A 15,428-nucleotide genomic window follows, 5' to 3' on the forward strand; every position below is an offset into this window, starting at 1 on the left:
TGTCCCCTTTGGACTTGAAGTTTTTGTAATTAAACCCAGCAATTTAAGGGAAAACTAAGAAACTCTCATAGATCAAAGGGGACCAAAGAGACAGGACAACGAAATAGTATTCCTTTTTTCCTCTTTGGCTACCCTGGGTCTTTGTTGCTTTGCGCTCACTTTCTCTAGGTGTGGTGAGCGGGGGCTACTCTTCACTGTGGTGTGTGGGCTTCTCATGACGTGGCTTCTCTGTTGCAGAGCACAGGCTCCGGGGCACACAGGCTTCAGTAGGTGCGGCTCTCGGAGGCAGCTGCTCCGCCACACGTGAACTCTTCCAGATCAGGGATCAAACCCGTACCCCTCGCACTGGCAGGCGGACTCCCCTCCACCACGCCATTAGGGAAGTCCTACACTATTTATTTATTCATTTTGGCTGTGCTGCACCACATGTGGGATTCTAGTTTCCTAAGGATTGAATCGGCGCCCCCTGCACTGGAAGCACAGCGTCTTAAACCAGTGGACTGCCAGGGAAATCTTATGCTCTATCTCGACTGGGTTCTAGAACAGGAAAAAGACATTAGTGGAAAAACTGGTAAAATTCTAATTAAAATCTATGTTGAGTTAACCTACCATGGTTATATAAGATGTTAACACTAGGGGAATCTGGATGAAGGTACATGAGGACTCTGTGTACTATCTGTAAATGTTCTGTAAATCTAAAATTACCCTCCTCCAAAATATGTGTATATTTATATAAAACTGTGAGTCATCAAAGAAATATCACGTTGCCAACAAAGGTCTGTATAGTCAAAGCTATGGTTTTTCCAGTAATTGTGTATGGATGTGAGAGCTGGACCATAAAGAAGGCTGAGAGCTGAAGAATTGATGCTTTTGAACTGTGGTGTTGGTGAAGACTCTTGAGAGTCCCTTGGACAATAAGGAGATGAAGCCAGTCGATCCTAAAGGAGATCAACCCTGACTATTCATTGGGAGTGAAATAGAACAGGACCTTATGGTCCTCCCTCATCCCCACTATGTCCTCTGCCTGCCTTCTGTCTGTGGAAAATTTTACTCAAAGGATAAGTTTAATTAGCGGAGAAGGTAATGGCACCCCACTCCAGTACTCTTGCCTGGAAAATCCCATGGATGGAGGAGCCTCGTAGGCTGCAGTCCATGGGGTTGCTAAGAGTCAGACATGACTGAGAGACTTCACTTTCACTTTTCACTTTCATGCATTGGAGAAGAAAATGGCAACCCACTCCAGTGTTCTTGCCTGGAGAATCCCAGGGACAGGGAAGCCTGGTGGGCTGCCCTCTATGGGGTCGCACAGAGTCGGACACAACTGAAGTGACTTAGCAGCAAGTTTAATTAGAGAAGTGGGAAATGTGGAAACAAAGGAAAACATTCAAAGGAGACTAAATAATAATAATGTGGTCATTAAGCATAGTCAAGGACCTTGAGTTCTTTCTCAAGGGCTATAGATAATATTCTGAGCCATAGCCTGGGAGCTGTCTTATAGATACCAAAACATCAGGTGGGGAAGTTAACTGCACGGTGACCAGACTGTACCCGGAACACGAGCTGCCACAATTCTGAGAATTGACCACAAAAAAAATAGGAATAAATGGACCTTGGAACAGAAGGTTAACTGTACCTAAAACAATCAAGATGACGTCTGCCTCACCTCCTGCCGCCTGCTGGCATCTGAAATAAAGCAAACTTTCCTTTCTACTAACCTGGACTATTTATTGGTGTTTGAGAGGCAAGCAGCTGGACTCCACACATCTTTCAGTAACAGAAGGATTGATGCTGAAGCTCCAGTACTTCAGCCACTTGATGCGAAGAGCCGACTCACTGGAAAAGACCCTGAGGCTGGGAAAGATGGACATCAAAAGGAGAAAGAGGCGGCAGAGGACGAGATGGTTAGATGGCATCACCGACACAATGGACATGAATTTGAGCAAACTCTGGAAGAGAGTGAAGAACAGAGGAACCTGGTGTGCTTCAGTCCATGGGGTTGCAAAGAGTCAGACATGACTTAGCAACTGAACAACAAGAAATCATCTCAAATGAAATGGGATAGGCACTTACTATTAAGGCTGATGAGAGAATTAAATGGGCTGGTATCAGTATTCACGCAGGGCACATAGCCAAAGGGTCAACGAACGCAGGTTATTGTCATAGTTGTTACTCGCCTCCAAATTCTCTTCTGCCTCTGGGATTCCGCGACATACGCACTGCTTCCATCGCGGGGAAAATTAAGTCGCAACACAGTTCCACTTGCTGGTGTCCTACTAAACATGACATAGAGCAGTTCTGTCTCACCCACTCCATTTTCTTCTTTTAAGACCACAAAAAAGACTGCCAAACGAACACATGAGGTATTTGAGAATGTGAAAAAGCTCTTTGAAAAAAATTTTAGAAGATTCTACTCATCCTTTCCATCTTCTCCAGCCATGATCCCTCTCCCCCAGCCCTCTCTTTCCTGTCCTCCCTCCCTCCCCTTTTTCCTCCCTCACTCCCTGTCTTTATTTCTCTTATTTTCAAACACCTTAGAGCTGAAGGGCAATGTCTTCTTTTCCCAAAGAAAAGTTCTCTAAACCTGCAGTTTCCAGTCTTTTGAATGTCACAGATCAAGTTAACTTTTAAAAAAGGAAGGGGCTGGGGTGGCAGGGGTGTGGAGGGGATGGGGGATGATTTACAGTTGTCAATTGGTTATTTAACATGTAAGGAATTTTTTGGTTTTAAATCAATATTACTATCACCAACATCTCATTAAAATGCCATCAAAGAAAAGGGCCATTTCATATTCAAAAAGTAAGAGGGGTGGAATCTCAAAATAAAGTGTCCTTCCAAAAAATCATAGTTGCCAGCTTACTCTGTTATGTCAAAAACTTTTGAGTAACAGAATATCCTAAAAAGGGTCAAGCACAAGGAAATTTCAACATAAAATGTTATCGTAAGATATTCCAGTGCGTTTTCACTTCTACACTGTGAACAATGCATACAAGTGAAAGAGGACAGGATGTGTACACGCCTGCAGCCTAAAGAGTAATAGAATACACAGCTGTGGGCTTCCCTGGTGGTCCAGTGGCTAAGACTCTGCGCGGCCAATGGAGGGGGCATGGGTTTGATCCCTGGTGATAACCCCAACACTAGCAGAAACTACAGGATATTACTAATACTTCGGAAGGCCCTGAGTGGCCCCTCCTTCCTTTCCTGTTCCCAGAGAATACTGGCTCCTTAGTATTTAGCAGTTATCTCCTGTCTTTTCTTTATATTTTACTACGTACATCTTTATCCCTGGACAAGGCATTGACTAGCTTCACCTGGCTTTACTGCTTCTATGAAAGGAATCATACTGTGTGTGACTTGCTTTCTGTCCCTCAAAATCATGTTTGTTTGTTTGTTTTTTAATGGTTGCTGCACACATGCTGTCTCCAGTTGCGGCGAGCAAGGGCTACTCTCCAGTTGCGGCACTCAGGCTTCTCACTGCAGTGGTTTCTTTTGCGTGGAACGTGGGCTCTAGACATGTACGCTCAGCAGTTGCGGCTCTCGAGCTTAGTTGCTCCATGGCATGTGGAACCTTCCCGGACCGGGGATTGAACCCGTGTACCCTGCGTTGTCAGACAGATTCTTTATCACTGAGCCACCAGGAAGCCCCAGCCCCAATCATGATTTTTCTTGCTATAAGTTTGGCATTTATGGATCTATATCCTGCAGAGTTTTACAGAGGAGCTGGGATGTCCAGTTCACTCACACAGCACTCCTAGCTAACAATCCGGTTTTTCATGTGTGTGTGGATAGAGAGGGAGCGAGGGCCCCAGTACCCTCAGTGCGCTCTTCGGGGGTAAGCCAATGGCTTCTATGGTCCAGACAGGCCAAGATCCCTAATGTGAGCTGCAGAGGTTGGAAACCAGCTGATCACTTTTCTTGAATGGCTCAACTCTAGGCTCTGATCACCACCCAGCAGTCAGAAAAGCCTCCGAAAAGGTGCTGACAGCAGGCAGATATCACAGTCCAGCCAACTTTAGGCTGGTCTTGGAAACCACACTCTATGTGTTAATAGCCTTCTAGGTTAACATCTCTGCACACTAACTCCTTCACTGCAGGTCAGGAGGGGCCCGGGACACTTTCCTCCGGATCTCTCTAAGGACAGATCCTGAAGGTGCCAGTCTCTAGCAGCACAGACTCTCAGGTCCTACCCAAGACCAAAAGAGTAAGAATTTTATATTTTAATAAGATTCCCAGGTGACCTGTATGTACTTTCAAGTTTAAGAAGCACTGGTCATTTCTGTGTGTGTGTGTGTGTGTGTGTGTGTGTGTGTGTGTACATGTGCGTTTTAATGAATATTTTTATTGAAGTACAACACATATGAAAAATGGCTAAGTCTGGTAAAAGAATCTGAAAAAGAACAAATCTATGTACATGTATAACTGAATCCCTTTGCAGTACACCTGAAACAAACACAAAATTGTAAATCAATTATACTCAGCGTAAAATAAAATCTTTTTAAAACTAGGTGAGGGAGATTAATACAGACTGAAACTGAAGAAAGTGGAGAAAACCACTAGACCATTCAGGTATGACCTAAATCAAATCCCTTATGACTATACAGTGGAAGTGAGAAATAGATTTAAGGGATTAGATCTGATAGATAGAGTGCCTGATGAACTATGAATGGAGGTTCGTGACATTCTATAGGAGACAGGGATCAAGACCATCCCCAAGAAAAAGAAATGCAAAAAAGCAAAATGGCTGTCTGAAGAGGCCTTACAAATAGCTGTGAAAAGAAGGGAAGCAAAAAGCAAAGGTGAAAAGGAAAGATATATCCATTTGAATGCAGAGTTCCAAAGAATAGCAAGGAGAGATAAGAAAGCCTTCCTCAGTGACCAATGCAAAGAAATAGAGGAAAACAATAGAATGGGAAAGACTAGAGGTCTCTTCAAGAAAATTAAAGATACCAAGGGAATATTTCATGCAAAGATAGGCTCAATAAAGGACAGAAATGGTAGGGACCTAACAGAAGCAGAAGATATTAAGAAGATGTGGCAAGAATACAAAGAAGAACTATACAAAAAGATCTTCATGACCCAGATAATCACAATGGTGTGATCACTCACCTAGAACCAGACATCCTAGAATGTGAAGTCAACTGGGCCTTAGAAAGCATCACTATGAACAAAGCTAGTGGAGGTGATGGAATTCCAGTTGAGCTATTTCAAATTCGAAAAGATGATGCTGTTAAAGTGCTGCACTCAATATGCCAGCAAATTTGGAAAACTCAGCAGTGGCCACAGCACTGGAAAAAGTCAGTTTTCATTCCAATCCCAAAGAAAGGCAATGCCAAAGAATGCTCAAACTACCGCACAATTGCACTCATCTCACACGCTAGTAAAGTAATGCTCAAAATTCTCCAAGCCATGCTTCAGTAATACATGAACCATGACCTTCCAGATGTTCAAGCTGGTTTTAGAAAAGGCAGAGGAACCAGATATCAAATTGCCAACATCCGCTGGATCATCGAAAAAGCAAGAGAGTTCCAGAAAAACATCTATTTCTGCTTTATTGACTATGCCAAAGCCTTTGACTGTGTGGATCACAATAAACTGTGGGAAATTCTTCAAGAGATGGGAATACCAGACCACCTGACCTGCCTCTTGAGAAACTTTATGCAGGTCAGGAAGCAACAGTTAGAACTGGACATGGAACAGACTGGTTCCAAATAGGAAAAGCAGTAAGTCAAGGCTGCATATTGTCACCCTGCTTATTTAACTTATATGCAGAGTACATCATGAGAAACGCTGGGCTGGAAGAAGCACAAGCTGGAATCAAGATTGCAGGGGAAAATATCAATAACCTCAGATATGCAGATGACACCACTGTTATGGCAGAAAGTGAAGAAGAACTAAAGAGCCTCTTGATGAAAGTGAAAGAGGAGAGTGAAAAGTTGGCTTAAAGCTCAACATTCAGAAAACGAAGATCATGGCATCCAGTCCCATCACTTCATGACAAATAGATGGGGAAATAGTGGCTGACTTTATTTTTGGGGGCTCCAAAATCACTGCAGATGGTGATTGCAGCCATGAAATTAAAAGACACTTACTCCTTGGAAGGAAAGTTATGACCAACCTAGACAGCATATTAAAAAGCAGAGACATTACTTTGTCAACAAAGGTCCATCTAGTCAAGGCTATGGTTTTTCCAGTGGTCATGTATGGATGTGAGAGCTGGACTATAAAGAAAGCTGATCGCCAAAGAATTGATGCTTTTGAAGTGTAGTGTTGAAGAAGACTCTTGAGAGTCCCTTGGACTGCAAGGAGATCCAACCAGTCCATTCTAAAGGAGATCAGTCCTGGGTGATCACTGGTAGGACTGATGTTGAAGCTGAAACTGCAATACTTTGGCCACCTGATGCGAAGAGGTGACTCATTTGAAAAGACCCTGATGCTGGGAAAGATTGAGGGCAGGAGGAGAAGTGGACGACAGAGGATGAGATGGTTGGATGGCATCACCAACTCAATGGACATGGGTTTGGGTGGATTCCAAGAGTTGGTGATGGACAAGGAGCCCTGGCGTGCTGTGGTTCGTGGCATTGCAAAGAATCGGACACGACTGAGTGACTGAACTGAACGGAGGGAGTTTAAGAGGTATAAATTTTCAACTGGAGTTGGGAGATTGGGGCTGACATATACACACTACTATATATAAAATAATAAGAACCTACTATCTAGAACAGGGAACTCTACTTAATACTCTGTAATGGCCTATATGAGAAAATAATCTGAAAAATAGTGGATATTTGTATAATTTATTCACTTTGCTGTACACTTAAAACTAAAACAACATTTTAAATCAACTATACTCCAATAAAAATTTTAAAATAATAATAAACTTTCAGTTGCAAAATAAATGAGTCATGGGCATGAAACATACAGGGTGGGGAATATAGTCAATAACTATGCAATATTTGTACAGTGACTGATCGTAACTAGATTTATCATGGTGCTCATTTTGACAGGTACAGAAATATTGAATGACTGTGTTGCAATGGCACCCCACTCCAGTACTCTTGCCTGGAAAATCCCATGGATGGAGGAACCTGGTAGGCTGCAGTCTATGGGGCCGCTAAGAGTCAGGCACGACTGAGCGACTTCATTTTCACTTTTCACTTTCATGCATTGGAGAAGGAAATGGCAACCCACTCCAGTGTTCTTGCCTGGAGAATCCCAGGGATGGGGGAGCCTGTTGGGCAGCCGTCTATGGGGTCGCACAGAGTCGGACACGACTGAAGCGACTTAGCAGCAGCAGCAGCAGTGTTGTATAATAGAAACTAACATAGTGTTGAAGGTCAATTATACTTCAAATACAAGTAAACAAACTCATAGGAAATGAGATCAGATTTGTAGTTACCAGTGGCAGGGGGATGAAGGCAGTCAAAAGGTACAAACTTTCAGTTATAAGCTAAGTAAGAATTAGGGATGGGCTGTAACAACATGAAGAATCTAATTAGCACTGCTGTATGGTATATATGAAAGTTGTTAAGAGTGTAAATCCTAAGAGTTCTCATCACCTGGAAAACTTTTTCTATTTCTTTAATTTTGTATCAATATGAGATGATGGGTATTTACTAAACTTACTGTGAAATCATTTCATGATGTATGTCAGTCAAACAGCTAGGCTGTATACAAACTTATACTTGCTGTATGTCAATTACATTTCAAGAAAACTGGAAGAAAAAAAGTACCAAGTCACAGGAGTATCATTTGATGAATTATATATCACAAAGAGTCTACAGGTATACCTGGCACCCAGATCCAGAAACACTGCCCAAACTCCAGAAGCCCTCTTTTCACATGGCCTCCATAACCAAAGTACCACTCACCGAAGAAAACCAGAATCCCAGTTACTAATAGCACAGGTTCATATGGTCCACGTTTGTTCTCCATGTAAGTGGAATCATCTTCTGTGTCTGGCTTACTTTGCTCAACATTATGCTTGTAAGACTCTAAAACCTTCACTAGGAACCCCAACTTTCCTTTCTGTACTTACTGTGTATTGGTGGCTCTCTAGTTTTCTGCATCTCTCATCTCCAGAGACCTGTAATAGTGTGAAACAAACCCTTTATTCAAATAAATACTTATTGAGCATCCAGACAATGCCAGGGATTGTGTTAGGGGATGAACCCCAAAGTGTGCTGCCAAACTGAGACTTCTGTTTCCACGAGGCATCTTGACCAAAGAGTGTTGGGGTGGGTGGAAGATTCACACTGGTATGTGACTGCAAATTTTGAAAGGAATTTATTACATGCCCTAAAAAACACCCCAAGTTGCAGCTTAGCGCACGGCTATCAACTAGCAGTAGGGCTTCTCACTTAGGTCTTTTGAACGGATCATAAAATCTAGGTCCCATACATTTCTGGTTCAGTTACTTCTACTTGTCTTCAAATGTGATTTGGCTAAATATTGGGATTGTTCCAGCCAAAACTTCAAAAAACTCTCGGCACTTGTGGTTTGGGACTTTCAGGAATAAATTATGTACAGACACACACCCCTCGTTTTCCTGTGGACATCTGGACATCTGTGGTACTTCAATCCTCTTGTCTAATTAGTTTACTGCAAGCATTGCTATGAGACCAATGGTCAACCACCTTCTCTTTGAGTGTTAATTTTCTCATCTACAAAAAGACAGAAGTGTACTACATTAGAGACGCTTAACCTGAAATCTGTGGATTTGCTAGGGAATATACTAACCCCTGGGCTTCCCTTGTGGCTCAGCTGGCAAAGAATCTTCCTGCAATGCAGGAGACCCTGGTTGGATTCCTGGGTTGGGAAGATCCCCTAGAGAAGGGATAGGCTACTCACTCCAGTATTCTTGGGTTTCCCTGCTGGCTCAGACAATAAAGAATCTGTCTGCAACGCAGGACACCTGGGTCAGGAAGATCCCTGGAGGAGGGCATGGCAACCCACTCCAGTATTCTTGCCTGGAGAATCCCCATGGACAGAGGAGCCTGGTGCACTATGGTCTGTGGGGTTGCAAAGAGTCGGACATGACTGAGCAACTAGTAACACGGCCAGCATATACTAACCCCTGGAAATGACATGGAAGATTGTGAACGTGTGTATTTTTGGTGCAATAGAGTCCCGAGTATAACAATACCCGCCCCCTCCCCCGAAAATCAAACACCATCATGATTGGTGATCTCCAAGAACCATCTTAGCACTTGATACTCTGCAATCAGGTGGCTCCTTGCGTCAACAGAAGAGCTTGATTTTCGCTTAGTGTCTGGCTCCAGCTGAACCTTAAAAGGAATAGATGGCCTTGCTTTTTAGCTTCCATAGATTTTTCTGCCTCAATAGAAAGGATACTGTAAAACTGCAGGGCCACAGAGTAGCATCTCCCTCTGATCTCTACAGGTGAGATAACATCAAGGGTCCATTCCTTTAAAATAGCCTGGCCCTGAATCGAGTCCCGTTTTTAATATGACCTCAGTCTGGGTCCTATTGTATGTAGCTGGCTTGTTTCCTAAATGCTGTATCTATTGTAACCCTCAGAACTCACTGGTGGGTCTGGCTGTCACAACCAAATAGATGTGAACACACCAAGATACTCTGATCAGTTCAACAATCCCGTTATCTCTACCCAGAGAAAGGGCCTGCAGCAGTCCTGTGTGGAGAAGGGCACCCTGGTTTGCCTGCCCAGGCTGGGGCTGGCCTGTCACCTGAGCAAGGGGCTGAAACAGAACCTCTCCTATCTCCCCAAGGCTCGAGCTCGTCATTCACACACAGTAAGATTAGGTTTCACGCTCCCTCTGTGTGGCTGGTTCCCCTGGCAACAGTTTGAGTCCAAAGTTTTCATTACAAACCACCTCAGTCAGTATGCATATTTGCTCTATTGTGTTCAACTTTTTGCAACCCCATGGATGGCAGCCCACCAGGCTCCTCTGTCCATGGGATTTCCCAGGCAAGAATACTGGAGTGGGTTGCCACTTCCTCCTCCAGGGTCAGTCAGTATGAGGAAGCATCGTATAGTCCTTTCATAGAGCAAGACACGTGGACTTGTAAACAGTGTTCTTAATCATTATGTTGGTCTCACTGTAGACAAAAGAGTGATCTCAGAGCTCATCCTCTTCTTACAAACATCCTTTTCTGCTCATACTTATCTAAAAGAGAAATAGAGCCACATTTTCAGTCCTTGCTCCTCTAAGTGTGGACCATGGACCAGGAGCATCAGCCTCACCCAGGGGCCTATTGTTGTTGAGTTGCTAGGTCACGTCTGACTCTCTGCGAGCCCTTGCACTGTAGCTCACCAGATTCCTCTGTCCAATTTCCCAGGCAAGAACACTGGAGTGGGTTGCCATTTCCTCCTCCAGGAGATCTTCTGGCACCAGGTATCGAACCTGAGTCTCTCGCATTGGCAGGCAGATTCTTAACCACTGAGCCACCAGGGAGGGGGCTCCCCATCCCAGATCTACTGGACCAGAATCTGCACTTTAACCAGCTCTCCAGATGATTCTTAATCGGAAGCATTTTAAAATTTGAAAAGCACTCTCAAGAAATTACCAATATCTTGCTAATATTATGCCTGTAACCTTCCAGAAAATAATGAAAGAGCAGCAAATGTGAGCTTTCTTCCATTTTAAAACCCAGAGGACCACCAGAGATGCTTTGAGGAAAAAAGGAGAGTAGGAACAAGCCCAGAAGAGGAGAAACTTAGAGACAGAAGAAGGAAAAAAAGGAAAAGCAAAGAGAGAAGGGGGGCAATGGGCAGAGTGAGGGCCCAGGGTCTCTGTACTCCCTCCACGGGAGCGCCACACCTAGGATCTGCAGATGCCACCTTCGTGGCCCTCTCCTGCCACGCGCTGCCTCCTGTGTTTACCTATTTAGTAGTTTTAAAAATTGGCTCACTTTCAAACTCTGATTCCTTTTGAGAAGAAAGTTCCTATCTTGGGGTTTATGTGTTTGTTATGTTTTATTTTCTTGGGCTACAAAGTCACTGCAGATGGTGACTGCAGCCTTGAAATTAAAAGACACTTGCTCCTTGGAAGAAAAGCTATGACCAACGTAGACAGCATATTAAAAAGCAGAGACATTGCTTTGCCAAAAAAAGGTCTGTCTAGTCCAAGCTATGGTTTTTCCGGTGGTCATGTATGGATGTGAGAATTGGACTGTGAAGAAAGCTGAGCACTGAAGAATTGATGCTTTTGAACTGTGGTGTTAGAGAAGACTCTTGAGAGTCCCTTGGACTGCAAGGAGATCCAACCAGTTAATCCTAAAGGAGATCAGTTCTGTGTGCTCTTTGGAAGGACTGATGCTGAAGCTGAAACTCCAATACTTCGGCCACCTGATGTGAAGAACTGACTCATTAGAAAAGACCCTGACTCTGGGAAAGATTGAAGGCAAGAGAAGGGGTCAAGAGAGGATGAGATGGTTGGATGGCATCACTGAGTTGATGGACAAGAGTTTGAGCAAGTTCTGGGTGTTGGTGATGGACAGGGAAGCCTGGAATGCTGCAGTCGATGGAGCTGGAGAGAGTTGGACATGACTGAGTGACTGAGCTGAAGTGAACTGTTTTTTTCTAATACCCATGAAAAGAGATTCACGGCTATTAACATTTTGTTAGATGTTTGTAAGCCCTCCAGGTGACCCCTAGTGATGATCCGTAGCCACACCTGGGACCCCTGCCCCAGGAGAATTGTCATCCCAGTACACGAGGCCCCTCAGAGCCCCCACAAAGTGTACAGAGGTGGGTCCTATGTTCATGTTTTTAAACTGCACTGCAGGACACAAAATGTTATTCAGGCTAAAAGCAGCAGATTAAACTCCTGCTCATCTGGAACCTGCAAAATCACTGGTCCCCAACCTTTCTGGCACGAGGGACTGGTTTCCTGGAAGACAGTGTTTCCACCAATGGGCAGGGTAGCGGGAAGGGGAGAGAAGGGCTGGGGTGGGCGGAGAGGGGTGTGCAGGGAATGGTTTTGGGATGGTTCAAGTGCATTATATCTATTATGCCCTGCTGATCTGACAGGAGGCAGAGCTCAGGCGCTAATACAAGTGATGGAGAGTGGCTGTAAATACAGATGAAGCTTTGCTCACTTGCCCACTGCTCACGTCCTACTGTGTGGTCCATTTCCTGGGCCTGGGGACCCCTGAGCTAGATTCTGAAGGGTACTGGCAAGAACTTGGGATAAAGTCCACAGAGTAACAAGCAGATGCTGACTCAGCACTCCAGGTAACTCAAGGTACGTTAGGCTTACTAAACCCCCACAACTAGGCTCAGAGCAAAGATCTGAAACAGCAAGAAGCCGTCACTGGGCTGTGGCCTGGCCTGAAGAAGGCTGGGGGCTGCTGGTCACCTATAAGGTATCAGCACCCCTTTCCTTCACTCTGTCTTCACAGAGTTTTCAGCAATTTATAGAACACGCTCTTCCCTGTCTTTTGAGGAAAGGGAGATGAAAAACAAATCAAAGAAATTACAACATGAACACACTGAGCTGCTACTTCTTAAAAGAAACATAGAGAATCCAAACAACAGAAAACAATAAATAACCAAGAGGTCAGAAACACACACTAGAAAAGGAGGTGGCAATTATTTTCATGTGCAAGTTAGTGGCGGTTCTTAGGCATTTAACAGGTAGACATACGTCGTAGACGGCAGTGTCTTTTCCACCTCCACTGAGAACACGACATGAAAGGAACAGACTCAAATCATAGCCAGAGCACAAAGCAACGTTGACATGTTGGGGCTATTAGACTCTGATCCAAACTAACAAAGGAAATAATGGGCTCGCCACAGAAGGCCTTTTTTAACAGATAGTTAAAAAAAAAAAAAATCCCCTTGGTTCTATTGTGGATTACGTGAGCTTCTGACAGGATGTCAGGGGTAAGTCTATGGATCCTTTCAATCCAGTTATAAAAAGCTCCTAGGACCTTCGTCCCAGGCCCTTCTAGTGGTACAATTAATTCTATCTCATTAAATATTGCTTGTGATAAGTGAACCATCAACGGACTCTGAGCCTTTCTGTTATTCATGTTTCTGTGCTTTCAAGAAAAGGGATCTTCTTACAGAGGCTGTTGTAAACAGACTTTCTACCAATTGTATATAGTATATTAATTGCGCTGGAAGAGGAGGGAGAAATGGGGTTTACTGTAAAACAGAATCTTTTGTAAATCCGAATTTCAAAGAGCAAGATAGAAGAGCCCACCCACAGTAAAAGAATGAATTAGTCTCAAACACACGACAGAAATTCAGGGCAGCTGGCAGGTACACAAGGCCCATAAAGTTGTGAGCAGAGTGCCTCACCCTGAGGACCCAGGCAATACATGGGTGCTCTGAAAATACCACTGTCCTCCTTGTTTGGATACTGTGTATTCCACGTGTACACAGGGGTTGGGGCCCCAACGATCAATGTCTTACCTTGTGCTCACCCATCTTTTCATCTCTGCCCAGGAGCCCACGGCGGTTCACCTCTAAGCTCCAGACTAGAGCCCAAGTCCACTCTGGCCATCATCTTCCTGCATCTGGATCAGGCCAGCCTCCTCCCTCCCTCTCCTCTGAAGAGCATCAACTCCTTCCCACTCAGGACTTTTCTGTCCCCCCTAGGAGATGAAAACAAACAGGGTGAAAATCATTCGTATCAATCAGATCTGAAATCCAGGACAAAGATGGCTGTGGAGACCCTGAAGGAGCCCAAGGCCCAGCCCTTTCCCCTCCTACCTCTATTCCTTCCAACGTCCTCTGCAAAGTCACCAACAGCCAGAGGTCCACACAGTCGTGAGCACGGAGGAGCCTGCCTGCCTCCACGAAACTCTTGAAGTGAGTATCTGGAACTACAAATCAATTACCAGATATCTTAGCTACTAGAATAAAGTTATGTATATTTTACAAACCATGCATTGGCAGGCAAATTCTTTTACCACCAGACTTCCTACATGGCTTGGTGGTAAAGAATCCACCTGCCGATGAAGGAGCCACAGGTTCAATCCCTGGGCCAGGAAGATCCCCTGGAGAAGGATATGGCAACCTACTCCAGTATTCTTGCCTGGAGAATCCCATGGATAGAGGGGCCTGGCGGGCTATAGTCTATGGGGTCGCAAAAGAGTTAGACATGACTTGGTGACTGAACAAGAAGAACCACCTAACATGGAGGGCTGTTGTTATTGCTCTTGCTCAAAGGCCAGAGTAAGATTGCAGAGCAAACAATAGCACGATGTAATCCTCAGTTGAAAAGTTGGAGGGAATAGCATTTCAGAGGAAGTTTCAAAGGAGGAATGATTTCTGGGTCAATTTAACTGGAGAGTCTAAAATAACTGCAGCAGCCAGCTCACAAGATAAACTCTAAACGTACTGTGCCTGCTGTGTCAGAGAGGAGGAAATGGACTTTTCTGAGCTGTATCTCAAGTGAATGCTGGTCAGAATTATCCCCAAGAACATTCTGGTGAAAGGATGGACTGGAACCATCCAGACGCGTCACTCATCAGTCAAGGCTGCCAAGTGGGAAACGGGTCCCAGAAAAGGCTTGTCTTGGTTTGGGAAAGATAAAGCTAGCGGGGGAAGGGGTGCATTTTGCTCAGGTCTAGTCATCGCCAACATGGTGTCCACCGTGGCCTGCCTGAGGGACAGCTGACGACCCAGCAGTAGGACATGCGCTGCTGGGAACTGTCTTCTTCCTTCTGCTTAGTCTGCCTTGCGCCCTTGTGGGGGTTGAACTGTGTCTCCCCAACTGCCCCCAAAGACACACTAGAGTCCTAACCCCTGCTCCCTGAGAATGTGGCTTTTCTGGAAATAGGGTCTCTGCAGAGATAATCAAATTATGATGAGGTCACACTCCCTTAGGGGTGTGTCCTAGGGAGTCAGGAAAATAGAGCTGGAGACGACACACAGAGGGAAGACCACACGAAGAGAGGCAGGGAGAAGGCCATGTGATAACAGAGGCAGAGATGGGAGGGGTGCAATCTGGCAGCCAGGAACCCCAAGGATTGCCAGCTAGAGGAGGCAAGGAAGGATCCTCCCTTGGTGGCTCAGAGAGAGGCTGCTGACACCTTGAGTTCAGACTTGTAAGCCTTCAGAATTTTGAGGGAATAAATTTCTGTGGTCTTAAGCCCCCACGTTTGCAGAATGCTGTATAGCAGCCCTGGAAAACTAACACATCCCTGAACTGCTCTGGCCTCTCATCCCTCCTCATCCACATGGGTACATGAGCCTGGGGAGAACCCTGTGGAGTCCACAGTCACAGCTCTCCACAGGGAACTCCCCAGACAAAGACAGTAGGACGTCTTGGCTTTTTTTTTTTTTTTTAAGTTTATTATGGGGGGAAAAAAAAATTCACATTCACAAAAATAGAGCAGTATAACTCCATGTGCCCATCCTCCAGCATCAACAACGATCCACATTTTGTCCATTTTATTTCATCCAACCCCCACCCAAGGGTATTTTGCATGGAAGGATG

General features: G+C 44.8%; 1 long non-coding RNA gene across 1 annotated transcript; it reads right to left on the minus strand.

Moving 5' to 3' along the window:
- Positions 1–2,213: 2,213 nt before the first annotated feature.
- On the minus strand, positions 2,214–13,812 carry LOC133246494 (uncharacterized). The gene is made up of 4 exons (XR_009736053.1): positions 13,697–13,812; positions 13,397–13,578; positions 8,033–8,080; positions 2,214–7,709 (listed from the first exon to the last, which is right to left on the minus strand). It is a non-coding gene; the product is annotated as an uncharacterized LOC133246494 (long non-coding RNA).
- Positions 13,813–15,428: the final 1,616 nt, after the last annotated feature.

This window comes from Bos javanicus, chromosome 4 (assembly GCF_032452875.1).
Source record: "Bos javanicus breed banteng chromosome 4, ARS-OSU_banteng_1.0, whole genome shotgun sequence".
Lineage (NCBI taxonomy): Eukaryota > Metazoa > Chordata > Mammalia > Artiodactyla > Bovidae > Bos > Bos javanicus.